The 22,402-nt window shown below is 33.7% G+C and overlaps 1 protein-coding gene across 3 annotated transcripts in view; it reads left to right on the forward strand.

The window, feature by feature from the left end:
• The first annotated feature begins 901 nt into the window (after positions 1–901).
• Positions 902–22,402, forward strand: part of LOC101898833 (leucine-rich repeat-containing protein 70) — a 124,598-nt gene continuing 103,097 nt past the window's right edge. For all 3 annotated transcript variants that reach the window (XM_059119256.1, XM_059119254.1, XM_059119255.1), the window contains exon 1: positions 902–2,556. The gene's annotated coding sequence lies outside the window, so the exon portion shown is untranslated. The remainder of the gene's footprint in view (positions 2,557–22,402) is intronic.

Raw genomic sequence — 22,402 nt, forward strand, 5'->3', positions numbered from 1 at the left:
CTTCTTAAAAATTCAGATTTTTGATCTTACTAAAAAAATTTTACTTTCTTGGCTTTGGAAAACTCTTTCAAAAATCCACATAAATCCATATAGTTTGATCTTTTATAGTCCTTAAAAAATTCAGCGGATTGTGGCTCTGATGACCCTTTTACAAATAAACGGTTTGCTGCACCTAAATCTAATGGTCCTTCAAAAAAATTGACTTAAAAATCCAGGTTAGAAGGCTCTGAAAAAAATCCTCGGAAAAATCTTCTTAAAAAACCTTGAAAAATCGAAGTTCAGTAGCACTAATGATTCTCGAAAAAATCATAGGTTTGTGACTCTGAGGCTCCTTGAAAAAATCATTCATGGTGACCCATGAAAAATTGCACATTGCTCTGAAGGACTTTGGAAAAAATTCTCTTAAAAGCCATGGGCAATAAATGCAACCTGTATTTTATATATTTATTTGTCCACAAAACTCTTGACGCACTCACCCCTTGGGAAACTCCCTTGGCAATTTCACACAATCACGAATTAATTCACGCAGAATATGTATGGGAAAAGACCCTTCACGCAGTGTTAACGCAAAAAACTGAATGATTTCATTGACACTGCATAAAATTTCTCGCATGCTACAAAAAAACCACTTAACATCAAAACTAAAATTTGTTTACATTGAATTTTATTGCCTACTCTCTGTGAGAGCTGAGAAAATGTAAATGCCACCTCTGTACTTAACAGAAGTAACGTTTGAAACAAGAAACAGAACACCATAACATGTTGTTGATACACTGTTATTTCCAGCCGACAACACGATAACATTGTTTTTGTTTTGATACTCTGTTAGTAACAGCGAAAGGGCAATGTGGCGTTAACATAGCGATATACAGTGCCATCATATTGTATTATCATATTGGAAAATTAACAGTTGTTAAACGTTCGTGTTCACGAGAGGATGTCAGGCACGGATAAAAATTTCGTGTAACGTTTCGTACGAAAAATAAATAAAACATGTGAAGATATTCTTTGAAATCAGACAAACGAATTCGTAATGAAAACAAACGAAATTGTCGTGGGTACAAAAAAAGAAGAAGACACAGTCAATAAAGTGTAGTGCAACAGAAAAAAATCGAATTAAATAGTAAAACAATAAATCAAAAATTGTCAAAAGAAAACAACAAATTTTAAAGTTTTACGAACTTTTGTAAACTATTTATTATTCGTACGTCAAGTGATGCAGTGTACGGTTCGTGTTTCGGACTCTTTACGTTTGCATGGGAATGCTTCTATTGGAATTCCCCCGGAAGGAGTAGGAGAAGGTGTGTCACTGTGAAAACAGCCATATGACACCTCAAAATTAACAATTAACGTTCAATTAAAATTGTCTCTGTGGCCCAGACTTGAGACAGACGACTCAACGTCGTTTGCAAAACAAAAACAAAACTTATTCGATTCGCCACAAGAGTACGAGTGACAAGTGTGTGCCTGCCGGTCGTGTGTATTTGCGTGTGTTGGTGTGTATTTGTGTTGGACTGTAGGAATTCCTTCTGTCGTCTGTCGCAGAGTAACAGGGAAAAACACACCCTCATGGTGTTGCATGAAAATCTTATCTTAATGAAAAACGGCAAGAAGCTATTGGATACAACAGAACTACATGTTTTCCATAAATAATTAAAGATTACAAGTGGTGTCAAACAATTTCTTGAGAACCTGTAAAAAAAGAGAATTCCTGGAAATAATCCTGGACACAAAAAGGACAATTACTAAAAAAAAACGGAAGTTAAACTGTGAAACGTGCAAGAGATCAGCTTGTGTAGTTGTGTGTGTGTGAAAAGTGTTTGCCAACAACAGTGATAGCATGGAAAATCCATTGTAAACTCACCCTGCTCCCCTTTGTGGTGCGAATGCCATGGCAATAGGAAAATATCTTTACGCCAATCCATCATTGATTGCCAATATTATGGCCAATAACAGGCAATAACGTTAATGTGATTTGTTATGCCTTTTTAGACAAACAAAGCAAACGGCTTTTAACACCTCCGCCCCCATAAAAAGCGAAAAACAACCAGTTTAACCAAAAGTGATTGACAAATACAAATTCCAATACCAAGTGACAGTGTCCTTTTGTGCTGAGAGTGTTCTTTTCGTTGTTGTTGTTTTGGCTTTGGTTATTTTTTTTGGCGTGACATCAAACCAATTTCCATCAATCAAAATCGTTTGTTCAATTTTCCATGAAAACATAAAAATTTGCCATTTCATTGGAAACAACAAATCAAAGCAAATAATTGTTAATAATTCATCACACAATTCAATAAAATAAAAAGAGGAGGAAAGAAAGAAAGAGCGAAAAAATTCTCGCAAAAACAGCATCACTAATACAAATACAAAAACCGAGATAGCCGTGTGATCGATCCATCATTGTGTTGTTATATTATCGTGTCAACTGTTTCTTTGGAAGGATAATAGGGATTTGAACAAAGCAAGGATATCATCAACATTAACTCAACAAACGGTGATTGAATGGTCATTGTCGCCATCAGCATTTCGACATTGTTTCAAGGATTATTAAAAAAGGTAAGTCAATCAATGTGAGAAACATTTTGGGATAAATTCCATTGAAACTGGTCTCGCAGACAACAAATGTTGTTAAAATATCTTTTTAACGTTTTCATTAGCCAAATGATTGATTTATACAATTTGTCATTATTAGTTCTAGTATTGATGATATATTTGTCAATGGAATATGATAGTATTACATTGTGTTTTGAATGAGAATATTATGTGGCGTTTCCACTGCACTTGATTCGCTCTCTATTCGTTGTTTGACCCTTAACTATGAAAAAACTACCTAATTCTTCACACAAAATTTCCTGAGCGAACACTCATATTTGTACGTTGTTCAAATCAAATCACTCTCAGAACAACGAAAAAATATGTCCCATCCCTAACAAATGAGAGCATTTATCGAAAAAATAAATTATGACATTTAAAAATTAAAAATAGAAAAATTTGATGAAATTTTAAAAATTTTTGGGAAGACTGAAAATTATGAATGAAAACTACAATGTTGAATGGCGTATGTACATTCAAACGAAAGTAAATTCTGTTTTCTCTCTCATTCGAGGTACGCATTTTGTCCACGAGTTAAAATTTCCACAGAAAACGCAAACAAAAGAGGCAACATTTTTAAAATGTTTCTATCGGCAGAAAAAATGTTTGACAAGTGTCTCTCCAGCAGAATTTAAAAATGGAAAAACACAAAAATGTGTTCAAAATGTCTACATTTACACAAAAAGTTGAAATCGTGAATGAAAATTGTAAAATTAATTATATAATAAATTTTTGGGAGGAAAACAATAATTTCTTCTATTCATATTAGTGAGAATTTCATGTATTTTCGTATAAATTCCCATTAAAATCAACAAACAAAATTTTTGAAAAAAGGAATTATTTTACTATGAATTACGAATCGTGCCGTATGAACGGGTTAATTCGTGTACCTAATTCTGAGAGCGAACAACGTTGTTCGGTTTCTAATGGAAACATGCTATTAAATAGTATTCGATTTTTTTTTTTTTTTTGTTTACATTCTTTCGCTTAGATCTTTGAAATATTCAAATTTGCCTTTAAAATATCCCGGAGGTGAAATTTAAATATTTAATAACAAATCATTAATAATGGGTCTATGGTCCATCTGAAAACTAAGTTTGCCACCAGAAGAATTCAAAGTGATTCAAATCACAATAGTGCAAAACTACTAGTTTATTGTCAAAACAAGTCTTTTGGGACGACCTTATTTAGGCCCTGAATGTGTCGATTAGAAGACAGATTATCTTGGTCTACCTTATGTAGGGCCAGAATGAGTCGATTTTTTGTGTTTTTGTATATAAATTGGGGTTGGAAATTTCGTATTTGAAAGTAAGCAATTGGTCTGTTCCAGAACTTCAAGTATATAAATCTTTTCACAACAATAACCGATTTTCCCTTTGTGATATCGAAAAATATTGCAAAACTGTTAGATTCTTGTAGGTTCTGAAAACAGACCAAATATGTCTTGGTGATAAAATATTATTTTTGGAAGTGTATAAGAGGCTTATTCCGAAATATATAGTAATATTAAATACATTTTGTCGGAAGGTATTCCAAAAAAGTCCCCAAATACAATTTTCAGCCATTCTATATGAACATATCACCAAAGACACCGCAATAACTAATATCACAGGGTATCTTTATGAAAGACATATGGACCTAAATTTGATGTTCTGGTAGGTTGTAGATTTTCACAATTTGCGATATTTCTTTGAAAATATAACTAAAATGTGAAAAAGTACTTGAAAATAAGTTCAACCCTTATATAAAGACTATAACAAAAGATGGACCAACCTGGACCATTTTTTAAATCAATGATTCTTGCAGTACTGCAAAGTCCTCTATAAACTTTAGAGGCTCCAGAATAAATGTTGCGAAATATATCTAAAAATATTGGTATCGCTTTGTATATATGGATAAGGCTATAGAACAGTCTTACTAAAGTTTGGTATAAGAGAGAGATAAGAGAGTTTTGGACTACAAACCGAGTATTATCAAATCCACTAAGAATTTTCCACACCTCAGACTTGCTGCTGGTTAGAAAAATTATCAGAAAACCTGCAGCGACTTTTGAAAAAGTGTTAAATTTGTCGAAAATAAAATAAGTTTCTTTATGAACCATAATTGATGATACTTTTTATGGTACATATTTATTATACAAATTTATTTTGTTCAGAAACACACTATGAAATTTGATTAGAATATATTTGGCTTTGACATCTGTCTAAAAATTTTAATATTGATGGAGATTTTGACTTAGAATAGAAACGTTTTAAATTAGCAATAAAAAATGTAAACACATAATTTCACTTGTAAATACAAATTTCCAACGTAATTTTTCTAAAAACCATTAAACCTAGATATATGATTTATTTTGAGATTTATAGTGAAATTTTGTGTAGAATATTTCTTTCTTTGATACCACCTGCCTTAAATTAACTTTTATGGTACTTTTATCTATTACCTCGAAAAAGGCAAAAGAAAAATTTTTGCTAAAAAAAATGGACACATTTTCGTTTTTTAAGCAACATTGATGCACATATTTTCTTGATAAATAATGGAAAAACAGATTTATTTTCTTTAAAGGATTATAGTAAAATTTGATAAAGATTATTTTTGTCCTTGACAATTTCCCAAAGAAATGAAAAATTAAAGGAGATTTTGACACATAATGGAAACCTTTTAAATTAGCAATTAAAAAACGTAAATACATTATTTTCACTTGTAATATACAAATTTCGAATGTAATTTTCTTAAACAACTGTTATAGCTAGGTGTTTGACTTATTTTGATATTTGTAGTGAAATTTTGTGTAGAATATTTCTTTCCTTGACTGCTTCTGCATAAAATGAAATTTTATGTTACTTTTATGCACTTAAACGGAAAACGGCGAGGAATTTTTGTTTTTAAAATTTAGAAATATTTTCGCTCTTCTTCGGATAGGAATATTTCTTTGATAAATTTTGGAAAAAAAGATTTCAATTCTTTAGTGACTTAAAGTGAAATTTTTGTCTTTGATGCCATCCTTCTAAAATGATGCATACTAGGAGAACTTTGCATAAACTCACATGAATTATAGATTTATCCTTAAAATGTGTTTTCAATATGTGTGAATTCCTCACGTTTAGGTAAGATTAAGACTTTTTATGTAGTCTGAGACCAATAAGAATTTTTTTTTTTGGGCATTTAAAATTTGAGAATAGGTTAAGGTCATTTCGACCCTAAGACCTCTAATCATCCGCTTTACCAGATAAGATTATTTTACATAATTTTTAAATGCATCATCTATCCTATCCATATTTTTGAAATAAAAAACGGCAATTTTGTGACTCGTTTGAGATTTAAAGTTGTTGTCCCAAATTATTTTTGCTACATAATACTGTCAAATACACTATATTCCAAGGATTCTTAAACCAAACTTTTCAAAACAATATAGAAGAGAAGATTCAGCCAGTAACCGTATACCTTTTCTGTCAGAAGTCTCTAGATCAACTAGCCCATGCAACTGTACCGTGAGATTTAAAGTATTTTTGGTCACAATTTTAAACCGAATTTGCTAAAAATTGGTATTTTATGTTTTCGGTAGTTAGGAAACATAATTCCAAAGAACTGTATATATAGCTCTAAGTTTTGGCATAGTCCCCATATAACTGTTCCTCCCGATATTCGGTGTTTTTACGATTTTATTCACATTTTTCCCCGCAATTGTTTTAAATTTGGAACTTTAATATTAAAATGGTCCTTCTATGACAGAAAATTACTTATACTGGTCCACGTTTTTGTATAGCTCCCATATAACTGTACATCCCGATATTTGGTATTTTTAATAAAAAAAATTGTTTAGAAAAGACCATTTTGCAATTTCATTTTTAAATTTGATATTTTTTCAAATAAGTTTTTTAGTTTTTTTTTTTGTCTTTAGCAGAAATCAAAGCAGTTATCGAAAATTTCAGTCAATATTGGAAAATAAATCATCTTAAATTTCGTACATTATTTTTCAGAGCGTGGTCTAAATCTGTATACTTTCCCTTTTACTAAAAATTAACACATTAATAACTCTCTGTTTAATCGGTTTAATGGCAATGGCTTCATTCATAATTCTATTTATATTTCAAAAGTAAAACTAATTTTCTCAACATTTACACACTATTGCAAACTTAAAGTTCCATTTCTGTTATGACAAAAGTTCAACAATTTGCTCTTGTTTTTTTTTTTTTTTTTTAATTTTAAAACAAGAAAGGTCCTTTTCACCTAAAAACCTTTAACTACTTTTTTCAAAAACCAGTCAAGGACTAGTGGTGCTCTGCATGATTTCCAACTAAAAATCCCGACAAACAAACTTTATAAAGTCGCATTTCTTAACAAGCCTGAATGGGGCTGAAGCAGAACAACAACAGCAACAACAAAAAAACCAACTACAAACCGAAGCCTTTTTTCACTAACCGAAAACACAAACAAACCTTTAATGGCAAAAACAAGACCAACAAACAAACAATCAGCCAGCCAGCCAACCAAACTCACACAGAATTACCAGCTGAAACCCCAAGAACAAAACCATCAAGCCGTCAACGGCAGTAGCAGCGGCAGCAGCAATCCTAGCCAGCCAGCTAGCTAGTCACTCAAAGGAGAGAGTCACTTAAACAACTCACTCGTGAATGAATGAACCTCTCACATACAGTCACAGTCGTAGTCCTCCTGGCGGCACACGTTGGCTTTGCCAATGAAACCGTGAAAAACGCAACAAAAATAAAAAACCTACAAAAAGGACGACGACTGTAAAAACCTCAGAAGTGGTGAAAAAAATTACATCACACCGTTAGCCTAGGTGGGCAGGCCGCCAGAGAGGGCTAATGTGGGCAAAAAACGGCGGTGTATAAACGGAAAAAAGGCTTATGAACAAAAGTAGTTCAAGTGTTTTATGCAACACAAATAATTAGTAAATATACAAAACCAACACAAACATAGTTCTTTGCACCTGTATGCATACACATGCATTTATGTATTTATGTATATTTGTGTGTTATGGTGTTTTTGTTATAAGCAAATAATAAAAAAGTGAAAATTATTCAAGTTTATATAAAAAAACAAAGCAAAACAGAAAGAAAAACAAACACTCCTTCTAACGACCGACCTCAAAGAGTAAGAAAACTAAATGCCCTCTCTCACTCTCCACTTCTTGTGTTTAAAAAATTGCATTGCATTTAAATTAATCAAAGAGAAAGCACACTTGAGAAATGTAATTTATTGCATCCACACACACATACACACGCATACCTTTGGATTAGAGAGGGGATGGATTTATAGAGAAATAGACAGGCAAAATAGTTGCTTGGTCATAATCTAAACCAACTCCATCTACATAAAAAGGCCACTTTGAGACAGTCAGACAAACGGATTCTTTCCAAATGAATTCCCTGGTTCCTGCGCCGTAAATTCTATACAGATTTTGTGTTGAAAGCTCTATGAGAATCAATACATTCACCATTCACATAAACATTACCGGGCCATCTCCCTATGGAAGGTCATAAATCTGTGCTTGAATTTGAATTGAGAAATAGGTGATAGTCGTCAGAGATGCAAGGGAGCGAAAGTTGTGCACTGAGGGGTCCCAATGACAAAAAACCACTTGAACGCCCTATTGAAGTGTTGATTTCTATTTAAGGTTAATTAGAGCAGACTGAGATGCCTCTCCTCTTCTTAAAGATTGTTTTTGGGATTTTTTAAATGCGTAGAAATTTTTGTAAAAAAAATAAAAACAAAAATAATTCCACCCCCTAAGCCAAAAAACGAATGTCTAGAAACCTTAATTATTTGAAACCAAAATAGATTAGACCAGGCGTTAGATACGTAGGTAGGAGTAGGATGTTCCCCACGATATTTTTGTCACTACGGAATATTGACTTTATGAGATTTATTTTCGTTTTGTAAAATTTGGAAAATCCGCCCGTCTCCTTCGGTTTAAACTGAAGTCTGAAATAATTTCTAAGAAAGTGCCTTAAGTGTTCCTCTAATTACATTCAATTATTTCTACCTCCCTCGTTCTCATATTTTTTGTTTAGCCCACACCCAGTAGTTCTGAAAATGTACAATATTTTTTATTAAAAAAGGAAATTTGAAAAAAAAAAAGAAATCTACATGTGGAGGTAATATGCATATTTTTATTCATTTTCCATATCTACTGTCTTTTTTTCTGCTGAGGAGAGGTACTTGTAGGCTCCCTTCGCATTGCCATGTGGAAATCTCTTGCATATACATACACATAAAGAAACATATTTCTGTTCATATGGAGAATGTATATTCCACCTAATGTCAAGTAATTCGAATCAATGTCAAGTGGTTGTGCCTTAAGTACCTCTCTTTGTCTCCACCCAAAAAAAGGTACTTGGCTTACGAAATAAGCTCGAATTGTAACTAAGAAGGCAAGAAGGTAAGGGGGATGGGACACATTTTGTTGGCTACTATAACAGCTTCATCATCACCATGGTCTTGTATTCATTATTGCCATGAAATATTTAAAAACTCATCTCCATGAGATATGAGTGGGACATCCAATGAATGAATGGATGGATGGATGACGCCTTTTGTAACAATTTCTATGTTCTTTTCGTTTCTTTCAAAATTCATTTTCTCACCACTTCGTGAGGTATCTTTTATGCGGGTATCTTTTTCTTCAAGTATTTGAATGAGTTTGTTTTCTTTTTGTTTTCAATGTTTTGATAGTTTTGAAAAATTATTAAAAAAAATTGAAAATACTTAAGATCCCTTTTGTTTATCTATGTTGTATTTTTTCTTTACAATAAAAATCCCCTGCTTTGTTAGGCTGTAGTCCATTTTATCCATGACTCTTCTTCTCTTCTTAATTATTTTTTTTTTTTTTTTTTTTTTTTTTTTTTGTTTAGAAATATTTCAATAAGAATGCTTATTGTTGTCTTGATTTGTTGCTCATTAATAAGCAGTTATATTTAAATTTATTATTAAAAACCAATAAATTAAGTTTATTGTTTTGTGTCAAACGTCTTCTTTTCATATTTTCTGTTACGAACTTCTCCTCATTCATCACCATCGTCTCAATGCTCAAATAAATGATTATGTGATTTGTAAATATTGACTCTAGACGCTGGAGTCAATTGGCCAAACCCCATGTTAATCAGAAGACCGGACCGGCTTAAGTACACAAAAATAAGTCATTGGCAAATGGGTGTTTACATAGTTTAGACATTTCCAGTTGTAAACAGATGTGCGGTTTTTAAATAAACAAAGCAGGGCTTTGAAGCGATTTGACAATAATTGGGAACAAAGATAAGATGGTATTTTGTTAAGTAAATTAGGAGTGTCAACATGATATTGATATGGAAATGTGTAAACAATCGTTATAAACAGTTTATTTTTTTTTTTAAAAAGAATTTTTAAGAGAATATTTGTCTAACAAAAATATGGGAGTTTTCACTTACACACATTGTGAAATGGACCTTTTGCTATTCGATCTGGAAAATGGCTTCCAAAATAAGTAAACAGTTTTTTATAATAAAACTTAAATTTCAAAAAAAAAAATAAAAAATAAAAAATCTGCGAAAGAAAAAGCGAAAAGGAGAAGAAACTAAGGAAAAATTTAAATGTAAAAAGAATTAACTTAAAAAAACGGAGTTAAGTTGGAGGAACTCAAATTTTAATATCCTCAAAACTATAATTAAAAAATTAAGGATCCCAAGGTAGATTTTTAAACCTCTTTAATGATTCTTTAAGACCCCAAAAAACGTTCTTCCCCGAATTTGTTGAGGCTTTTTGAGTTCCGAAAACATGGATTTTTTAAAGAATTTTAGAGCCTTCCTAAGACTTCCAAGACCTGGAGTTATAATGAAGTAGAGACTCCTTAAGACCCCAAAAACAGGCTTTTTTAAGAAGTTTAAAGGTTTCCTAAGACTTGGAAAACTTTGATTTTTTAAAGAATTGACACTAAAGTTCTACAAAAATCCAAGTTTTCGAAACTTAAAGGGTCTCTACAAATTCGTGGAAGAACATTTTCCTAAGACCCTGAATTCATGAATTTTTTAAAAAAGTCAGACAAACTTCTTAAGACCCAAAAAACAACTTAGATATTTTAAAAACTTTTAAGGGACTCTTAAAAAAGTTTATATATTCAGGAATTTTGGAGTCTTCCTGAGACTTTGAAAAGAATCTTTAAAGATTTTTAAGGCCCAGAAAACGTGGACCATTTAAAGAATATTAGGCTATCACTAAAACCCAGAAAACGTGGATTTTTTTTTAGAGAGTTTTTAGACATTTTTAGAAAAAAAAAAACGTTGATCTTTTAAAGAATTTTTAGAGACTCTTCGTGGATTTTTTTTAATAATTTTGAGAGACTCCTTATACCTATAAAATGTGTGAGCCCAGAAAACATGGATCTTTTCAAGAATTTTAAGGTGATTCCTAAATCCCAAAAAAATATTGTTTTTTTTTTTAATGAAATTGTTGTTAACTTCCTGAAGGCAAATTCTACTCAAATATTAAACATATTTTCTCCAAGGGAAATTTCTAACTTGCGATGAATATTGAAGTATAAATTTTCAAAATTTTAGTTGTGAAAGTACTTTTTGACCAAAATATGGTATTTTGGATGATAAAAAAAATGGACTGATATCAATAATTTTCCCTAAAACAGGAAATTCCGAGTAACACAAAAGTACATTAAATTAAGCCTTAGTCTATCTTCATAAGTATCCAATAGATAACTAAGGGTAAAACTGGCTTGAAAAAGGCAATTCGTCTCAAAGAATACGATAACGACCTGTCAAACGGCTCTAAAGGTTGTGGCGTAGTCGGTTTTAATTTTGTACCGACTTGTACCAAACTTTTTTCACGAGAACAGAAAACCGAAAAAAACGAGAATTTTTCAAAAAATAACTTTGGACCGATTAGAAATAAGAAAACTAGGTGTATGTGGTATATTTAGAAAAAAATGTATTTCAGTTATAATTCGTCGTATTTAATTCTCTAAAATCCTTGGCATTTGGATATCGGTACCCATAAGAGAGTGCACATTAGCACTGGGACTGAGAACTGGGTCCACATTTAAACCCATGCCTCTGTTATTTAGTCCTGAAATGGGAATTTAAAAAAATATAAATTTAATCATTTTAAACGGAGGAATCGGAACAGAAATGACTCAAATAACATAACAAAGGCTTCAGAAGCCATGGCTACAAGTTACTTGAGGGTTCCTTATTTGGGTTCCATCAATCTAACTTTGAATTTGTTATGTTTTTTATTTTTGGCATTAATGGACCCCAGTTATTAAAATTGAAAAAATACCATATTTTTATATGACCGATTGAAGGAGTTTCTGAAATTTTTCTTTTCAACATATTGAATTTGATTTGTGAGGAATATCTTCTCTCATAAAACGGTCCCTTATAAAGATTCTTGCTCTGTTTAAGGTACATAGAATTCCAATGTCCTGTATTTGTCGAAAAATGTTGCAATTGAGTATTTTGGGCCCAAAATGTTCAATCTGAAACCCATCACCTGTAGAAATGTTAATTTAAGTTATGAGGCTTCCCTATAAAAATTTGATTAATCCAAATTAATCTCTTTCCATTTAAATAGTGGAAATAATCCAACTTAGTATTTAAAAATTATTTTTCTATGCCGATAAGATTATTTATTTAATGACTTCAACATAAAAATGATTAAAAGGTCAGCATAAAAGCCGCCATATGACAGTTTTTTCTCACTTGATGATTAGTTTTTATATTTGAAATTTCCTAGTACCAACACGTACTCTTTTGTATGTACATATCTCTGTTCCATTAATATTTATATCCATTCGTTCGCCATCTTTGTTGCTGCATAAAAAAAAAAAAAAAAAAACAAAAAAGCAGCAGCAAAACAATCGAATTTTGTATGCAGCGATTCTATAAGTAATTTATAATTCTATTAACAAAATATTATTTATTCATATGTAATATGCATGTATATACGTATGTGTGTGTACGCTCATGGATGCTAGGCGCCAGTGTGTATGTGTGTGCATTATTGGTTATTCTATTTGCATTTGTTGTTGCCGTTGCTGTTTGTTGTGTGTGTATATTTTGCAACAAGACAAACATTAATTTTGCGAAATTTAATTATTGCCAATTAAAATACAAAATGCAGTTAAAATAAATATATTTATGCACACACACACGCGAATGCAAACAAATGCCTAGATCTACTACGCATTTATGTGTGTATATAGATATGTGTACGGTGCTGTATGTGTTTGTTTTTTTTTTTTTTTTTGTGTATTGTGGCCGCATACTCTCCTAACTAGTTTTTCAATGGTCGGATGGTTGTTTGCATTGTTGCCTTAATAATTCAATTGAATCAAAATAATTTGTGCAAAATGTTGTTGCCATATCCATGGCGAGTCTATGTGTTATATGAGACACTGTGTATGTGTGTGTGTGTGCGAAATGCATGTAAAAACATTGACAATCTATAAATAAATATCAACAATGAAGCGCGTATTGGTGGTCGTTTCAAAAACGATACAACATCATTGGTCTACCTTTGACCACACACACACACACACATATGCATGCACTCCGAGAGAATTGAGTTTGCGAAAAAAGAAGAAACAACACAAAAATGGTTAAATATTTTCACTAGGACACAAAGCAACACTGGCGCATAAAAACACACACACACACATAGCCACAATCGTGTTGTATGCAACAACACCAGAATAACAACATGCATGATGCATAAACAAATAAACAAACACACCTTGCCTCGTGTGCATCATACTCTCCACTCCCAGCCGACAACACAAAACTGAAATGAATAATAAAATGCATTTTTCATTTTAGCATATATTGCAAAAGCGCGCTCACACATACAGAACACACACACACGACTACACAATCTTGCACACTTTACCTTAAGCACTCTGGTGTGCGAGAGAGTGTGCGGAATTAGTCCTTTTTATTTGCTGGGTTGTGTGCTTAAGCTCAGTCGGATGGTGTTGTCGGGTGTCTCGGAGTAAAGTGTAGATGTACAAACAGCACGTATTTGCTAAAACAATTTACCAGCTAGCTAGATGTCCTGGCAACGTACTCATACTTGCATATATATGCATGTGGCATGGTATATGTGTGTGCCCATCCCCAACAACACTTACCGTTTTTTGTTGCTTACAAATACATAAAATTGCCAGGACATGTTTTGATCAGGCTCCCCATTTTTTCACATCTGATGATGACTTTGACAATTTCCTATGAGCTGGGGGTGCTCCTAACTTTTGATTTGGGACTTGACAAAAAAAAAAAAAAACAGAGAAGACAGGCAAATAAAAAGCTTTCGTCTAGCTGCCTGACAATTTTGCATTTGCTGCAGACACCCCGCAAATGTGTGGCAATTCAATTCTTGCCAGCTGTCATGCACGTATGCGACTAAAGTGCAACATTGTATAAACAAGGCTCAAATTGTTGAGTGGCATGCATGCCAAATAGGTGTGTGTGTGTGAGTTGCTTGTCCCTGGCTAAGTGTGTGTTTGTGTGAGTATGGGCCCCAAAACAACAAATGCAAATTATGCTTTAAATATTAAAATAATTTTAACGTTTAATTAATTTGATTGGTGTCGTCGTCATCAACATCATCGCAGTCGAGGTTGTCTACACGAATATTCATACATACACACACACACACACTCACATATTCGCATAGATACAAAGTTGAAATAAACGAAACGTAATTGTCAATCAAAATCATGAACAGACACAATATCAAATATCCATACATTGACGGCCACAGCTAGCCTCACACACCACAGTCACGCATATCCCGTGGCCACATTGCCATTCTCATCATCATCATCATTACGAGGCAGACAGACAGACAAACAAACAACATCAAAATGCTTGTTTAGCCACAAAATTTGAGGGAGGGCGTTAATAAACATATATTTGCACGGGTAGGAGTCCGCATACATGACCATGTGGCATCGAGGAGATCGGCTGAATTATCGTTCCAAGGACTATTCTGAGGGGTCTAGTAGTTCTTAAATTTGAATTATTAGGTTCGATGAGAGGCAATGGAAATGAAATATAAAGCCGTGAAAAGAATCTACTTTTTAGATTTCCTGGATATCAATTTTTTACCCAAAAAAAAGTTCGGCATTTTTATTTATTTTTTTGATCATCTACAAAAACTCTACTATCTTTTTCAAGACTTCTGGCTCCCAAAAGTATGCATCATTCACATCAATTGAACACAGGGTGAGATAAAAGAACTGCAACAAAGTCAAACGCCATAATTTTTTTTAACTTTATTGAATGTAAGCAAAAAATGTCGGAAATAGTATCAAATTTTAGGATAAGTTTAGATTTGTTCGAATTGTTCACCTTCGGCACGAATTATGGCCTTCAAACGGTTAATGAAACTGCTACATGCTGCCCGAATGTTGCTCTGCGGTATTTTGGCCTATTCCTGACAAAGCGCTTACTTGAGGTTGTATTTTTTGGTATCCGGAGATTTTGGTGGACATTGTGCGCTGGAAATGAAGCGAGGAACCTCATATTGTAACCATTCTTGAATGGCGCGTTGTGCAGATTTTCCATTTCACCCTATATTGACTTATATTTCGCCACATTTAATATAGAGCGTTGAAGATTAGTAGCAGTATCACTTTAGAATTTTAATTTTATGGGCTTTGGATACATCCTGGAGATCTCAGTCAAATTTCCCAACAAATTTGGTCACAATTTCAGTTTCCGTTATATCGTTTATACTTCTTTTCATTTCCTTTTGGAAGAAAAATGTTTTCCATTACGTATTTTCAGAGTCGTACCCATATAACCTCCCCCCTTTCCGTTCACCAACAACAACTGCTAACGCCAACTCCGCATTTAAATTGGATGAGCAAAACATTTGTCAAACATGATATTTGTGGTTGACCTGTTTGGCAAATAACTAAGCCAATACCAAAACTTCCTCCCTACCACACAAATCAGCCAGCACCTATCATCACCCCACACCTCCAACCAACCAACCATCCATCCATCCGCCTCCATCATTGCAGCCAATCATCAGCATAATTTCCCATTTTATATTGAGTCGTAGCGTCAGTCGTCTAATGACTTTGAATATTTATTTACTTTAATACTCACATTATAATTCTTGATGACGGCGTTGGGGTGACTCCTCCTCTGGCGCTCTCCTGAACAACCTGCAGTATTTAGTGAAAAGTCCCAAAGTGCGATGTACGTATACGTACGAACATATGTATATATGTGTATGTGTTTCTACATATGTACGTGACTAATTATACGGCGTGAAATGCAATTCATGTTCGCATGTTTCGACATGTGTTTCGGGACGAGCGGTTGGTCGTTGTTGTAGACCTCTTCTGTTTCTTGGTCTGGGCCATGCAGGCGAAATTGCTGGCTGGCTGGCTGGCTGGCTGGCTGGATGACTGTTGCACCCAGTTGCCTTTAAATGTGTGGCAACATTTTATTTGTTTTTCTTGATGTCATCGTTGTTGTTGTTGTTGGTGGTGGAACATTTGAAAGGTTGGCTGCTTGTCTATTGCTATAGTGTTCTTGTTGTTGCTGTTCCATGCATTTGTACATACATGTGTTTTTGTGATGTTTGCTGCTGCTGTTGTCTATGCTCACAGCGCGGCCAACATTATTATGCTAAAAATTACTTCAAGAATCGTCGAACTGAAATGCCAGCTTGTAAGGCGTTGAAAAGCGTTTACTAATGCGACGTATTAATAAAATATGGTTCTTAAATGACTTTCAGAAAAAAGCAAAAACCGAACACCACTAAATGTAATGGGAAAACTGCCGATTCTATCGGCATCTTTGTAAGCGTGCAAAGTCGAATTTCCAAGAAACGTAATCAAAGGGAATTAAGAGCTCAAAATAGAGCCAATGAGAAATGAATATTTTTTTCTATTGGGGAAATGAATTGTGTAATATCTACTTAAATCTTGGCTTCCTTTGAAAATGTCTATAAATAAATTGGGGAAATCGAAGAACATTGTGGCGGGGAAAGCGGAAATTGAAGTAAAATTAAATTATTCACTCATCAGCGTAGCAGTCAATCAAAGCTCGTGTTTCAAATTTCATAACCTTATTGAAAATAAAGTAGCAATCACCGCCAGATTTAATGCCAAACTGTTCAGTTTTCGAAAGAAAAAATTTAGTGGCGACAGTTCTGGAGAATACAATAGAAAATTAAAATTTAAAAAGTATATATAAAATATTCAAAGAGCGTCTAAAGTCAGACCTCCGAAAAACTCGCTCAAATTCGAGTAAAGAGAGAACAAATCCCTCAAAGTCGAGCGAGATTCTACTCCAACTCTATTTTTTCAAACAAAAGTGCTTCCACACAAATCCAAAGAGCGAAGAGTAAACTACGTATAAGACTCCCACTCTTTTGGCAATTCTGCTCAGGAGCAAGATTCACCTCCGAGTACAAACGAACAAAACTGTGCTCAGTCCACCATATGTTGAAATCATAACAAAGTTCACATTCTTGGAGCTTGGAGTGTCCTTTTTAGCTAGCCATAGAAATAGTTCTACTTTTAGCTGCAGTAAAATTGGGGCTACTACCATACAAAGGATGGAGGGCATATTAAGTTCGTCAACTCATCGAAATAATAACTCTAGACATAACAAACTATATATATTCTTGATCAGATACAATTTTGCACAGATCAGTCTTTTGTCTGCAGATAGGTCAAGTTCAAAGATGGACTATATCGGCCCACGATATCGTATAACCCCTATATAACGGTACGCCTCGACATTCGGTATTTTTTTCAATGAAATTGTCTGAAAATCCACACAAGGAGTTCCTTCTGAGTACTTTACTTCCTAAATGAGAATAGTGTATATGGGTCCACGATTTCGCATAACCCCCATTTAACGGTACCTCCCGATATTCGGTATTTTTATGATTGTAGCCAATTTTTTCAATGAAATTGTCTGAAAATCCCTGAAGCGAGTTTCTTCTGAGTACTTTACCCGAGGAAGAGATATGGTCCATATAGGTCCACTATATCACATAGTCCACATATAAAGGAACCCCTCCCCCCTAAATATTCGATATTTTTACTATTTTAGGGACATTCTTCATCAGAGTTCTTTCAAATTTGATATTTGAAGTTCGTAATGGATACTACAGCCTTTGACAGAAAATTGTCTATACTAGTTCAGGTCTTCGTATAGGCCCCATATATCTGTACCTCCCTATATTCGGTATTTTGACGATTTTAGGTACAATATCCAACGAAATTGTTTGAAATTTCGTAGTTGAAGTTCCTTAAAGGTACTATAGCCTGTGACATGAAATTGTCTATGCAGGTCGAAATCTTTCTATGGCCCCGATATAACCTCCCTGTGTTAGGTTTTTTAATGATTTTAGCTAAATTATTAATTTTTTTCAATGGCTTATGACAAAAGTTGCCTGTGCAGGTCGTATAGACCCCAATATAACGCCTATATTCTGTATTTTTAAGATTTTAACAGTTTTTTTTTTTTGAAAATTTCCAATTTTGTTCCACATGGCGAAGGGTATTCGAAGTTCGGCTCGTTGGAACTTACGGGATATAACAAATGAATTAAACCATAGTTTAAGCCGAAATAACTCAAGGCTATTTTGCGAGATTAATTTGCCATGGTAGATCGTTAAATTTTATGGAGAACTTTTTCCAAAAATGGTATTAGGATTTATATTTTCAATAAATTTATAGGATTTTAATATACATTTTAATTCAAAAATTGTAATTCAATCTACGAATTTGCCTACAAAAATACTAATATAAACAATTAATTTTCAATAAAATTCTTCTGGGTGGTCTTATCAATCTAATTGTATGCAGCCACTTGCTAGACGCCCCCTTGAGTGTCTCTCATCTCTCCAAAAAAGCTTATTCTGAAATCAATATTTCAGAAGGTAGTTCAATTGATTTCCTTTGGAAATTAAAAATTCTTATTGAAAAGAAATCTTAACAATATATTGATTAACTTGAAAAGATTTTTTTTTTTTTTAAACAAAGACTAGAAATCGACGATCAATCGATCGATTTTATTAGACAAGAAATTGATAGCGCAAAGGGCCCCAGCATGAGGGTATCGAATCTTCGGTGAGCATTTAAACTACCACTTGAAACAGCAGCCAATAAATTTATCACAAAAAACCAGCACAGCAGGGCAATGTTTCATGGAGCACTTCCACTAGACGGCCGCCACACCTGCCACACAAGTAGAGGGGAGACAAATTTTTATTCTATGGTACAGCAACCATTCATTCATTCTTTTCTTTTTTCTTTCATTTTAAGCTGCAGCATCACATTGCACGGCATTATTTCTGTTATCCACTGGGAAGCGAGCATATGTGTGGTGTGCCTCGATGTAGTGTGTGTGTGTGTGTTTTTCCTCATTTGCCGCAATCATAATGCCATATTTCACACGATTATAATTAAAACGATGAGGAAAAATACGATTTTCACTTTTTATTGTGTGCTGCCAACAAATGCCCGTTCGAGAATTTCATAAATTTCCTAAAATATTGAATCTTAAACAGATAGATCCCCTTGGGTATTTCACCAATTATGAGCGAACAAGTCAATGAATAACAAAACACCTCTTATGTAAATCATGTAGTTTTTTATTTTCATTTGTTTTTTTTATTAATTTATGCCACATGAATGTCTTGTTTTTTCGGTTCTCCTCTTCTTCTTGAATTGTGTGTTAGAAAAGACTAACTGCCAGCTTTCAAATTTAATTTTTAATAATTTTTCTTTTTTTGTTACTTCTTCGTTATTCCATTTAAATTTGTTGGCTAATAATAACCCAGCACCGCAGCCAGATGATAAATTAGAGAAGATTTGCATAATTATTACTTACAAAAGAAGAAGCAGGCAATTATAAAGGGATTACAGACGATGACATGGCCCAAAGATCGTCTAATATTGGCCCTCCTTGCCTTATGATAAATTATGTGAATTTTCAATAAGACATTTTGGGGTGACATGAAAGAAAATAAGCTTTTGGGTGTCATTGTTCAATATTTTCAGGGGAAAAGCGCCAGCAATTTATGTAGAAAAATTGAATACAGAGGCATAGTTTCTTTCAAATCTGTTAATTTTTTAGTTAAATACTTTAAATTTCCCGGTTATAACTATCGGCCGGGCCGAATTTTGAATACCCTCCACCTTTTGGAACAAATTTGAAAATTTTCAAAAAAATATAAAATTCGTAAAAAAAATTGTTAAAATCCTAAAAATACCGAAAATAAGAAGTCGTCTTATATTGAGGTCTATACAAAGAGGTAGGCCAGCAAAGGCGACATTTGTCATAGGCCATTACAATATTCAAACACGAAACTTGAAAAAATCCGGTGAATAATGTCGCTAAAATTATCAAAATACGGAATATAGGGAGGTACCGTTATGTGGGGCTATACGATATCTTGGACCTATATAGACAATACTCCGGCAGGGGGTAAAGTACTCAGAAGTAACTTCCAGTGTGGATTTTCAGACAATTCCAATGAAAAATTTAGCTACAATTATCAAAATACCGAATATCGCGAGGTACCGTTATAAGGGGGATATTTGATATCGTGGACCGATATAGCCCATCTTCGAACTTGACCTGCCTGCAGACAAATGACTGATTGATGCAAAATTTTAGCTTCCTATCCAAATTCGTTTTGACTCTCGACCCAAATTTAGTCCTTTCCATACTGGTTATTTTATTACTTGGTTTTCATGAAAATGTCTTGAAGTCGTTGGAAAAATGGGAGCACTTTTTCAATTCACAATATTCTAAAAAATAAAAACACTTTTCGGCGTAAAAGATTCTCTAATGGTTTTAGTATTTTTGGCTTTATATTTCAATTGCATTCCAACAATAGATGTGTGCCAATCTCAAAATGTATTACAACGTCTTCTCTCTACGTAATAATGTCCCTTTTTATATTGGGCCTATAACTTGTGTCTATAGCCAACCCAAAGAAACCATTCTCTCTAATTGTGTCTCTGCATTATATTATTATTTTTTCGCTATGTGCATTATTGTTAGAAGTAAACGTAGACACTACAACACACACAGACACACAAAAAACCAATCTAAAATTCAGGAATGTACCAAAATAATGCCACCACACATAATTGTCTGAAACTCAGGGATGTGACTGAGGCTGTGGCTGGTAATGTAATGTCTGCATTCGAAGCAGAGAAAGAAAAAAAAACTCCAAAAATAAACCGCAAACAACTCACACGAAAAAGTCAGACAAAATATAAGAGATGCACGGACTGGCGGAGCATTTTAAATTTACTATATTTTCCTTGCACTTTTTTTCGGTGATAGTGTCGTGGCAGACTTGAGCAACATATCATTGCTGAAAACCACAATAACAAATAAAAGCAACAACAACAGCAGCAGCAAACTGTTAAAAGACGCATAGACACAATGTTGCACATAAACTTCTATACTTGCATCTTTTTTAGTTGATACAATGAGCATGAATTTGTGCAGAATACATAATGCATATGTGTGGCACACACACACCAGCACACAGGAGAAACTAAAAGAAAAAACAACATTGCAACATGAATTATGATGATACTGCAGCAAAATACGTGTTTCACATGCGGGCATAATCATACCCAGCAAACATAGAGAAATTTGCGGCGGAATTATTTGCTCTATCATGACCATGAAATGCAGGGAGAGGCAGAATAGATTCCAAAGATAGAGAATATGGAAGCTAAACCACCATATCGATAGACAAAATTTAAAGTTTTCACAAAAAAAGTTCCAACATTTCTAAAAATCTATCATTTGGAGGCATTACATCCTGACATGCGGGACATAAGTTTTAATCCCAAGTATCGGTTTCGTATTTAGACCTCTGAGCTAGTTTCACTTTCTAATCGTATGCGGGCGAGAGCACTCCTGAAAGTAGATAGAGTAAAATGCCATATTGCTCGAATAAGAGCGAGTTTGCTCTGCTCATTTTAGAGTAGGATCAAAATTTACTCGAAATTGAGCAGATTGTACTCTTGCCGAGTTGAAGAGCATTGTCGTCATTCTGTTCACAAAATCGATCCCAGAATCTGCTGTTGTTCCCTTCCTCCCCTCCACACAGTTTCACACAATATCCACTTGAGTTCACTCTTAGAGTAAACTCTTAGTCTATTTCGAGAGATTCGAGTCTCACTCTTATTTTTCAAACAGATCTCACTCGAAAGCACTTCCATACAAAACAAAACAGTGAAGTTTTACTCCCAAGTAAAAAACGAGCAAATCTGTACTCAGGTCGAAATAATAAATTGCATTGGCAAATTCCTCTCCCATAAACACTCTCCCTCTCTTTCTTATTTTTGGACACCTTTAGTAAGAGTATTCGAATTGTTCTACTTGGAGTTCTTCTTTTGCTCCCCACATTTAAAAAATAAGATTGTTAGTCAAAATGTTCGAAATAGAGTAAATGTTTACTTTAAGAGTTAAATCGAGGGAAATAATATTTTTTGCTGCATAAAACAGATTTTGATGTTGCTGCGGACTGGAAATAAGGAGATCGTGTACAAAACAAGATAAAAACTGCAGACACAAGCAACCACAATACATACAAATAAAACAACGGAATGGCAATTTAAAAAATTTACTCGGAGAAGGTAAAATCTGCTCGAAGACAAGCAAAGCATACTGAGTCTTATTCAAATGGCATAGACAAATCAAGTAATCTCGCTCGAAATTGAACGAGTTTCACTCTATACTCGATATCGAGGTGGCATTTCGGATGTCTGAATTGAAATTCTCGGCTTTTGACGGAT

This window comes from Musca domestica, unplaced genomic scaffold, assembly GCF_030504385.1.
Source record: "Musca domestica strain aabys unplaced genomic scaffold, Musca_domestica.polishedcontigs.V.1.1 141, whole genome shotgun sequence".
NCBI lineage: Eukaryota > Metazoa > Arthropoda > Insecta > Diptera > Muscidae > Musca > Musca domestica.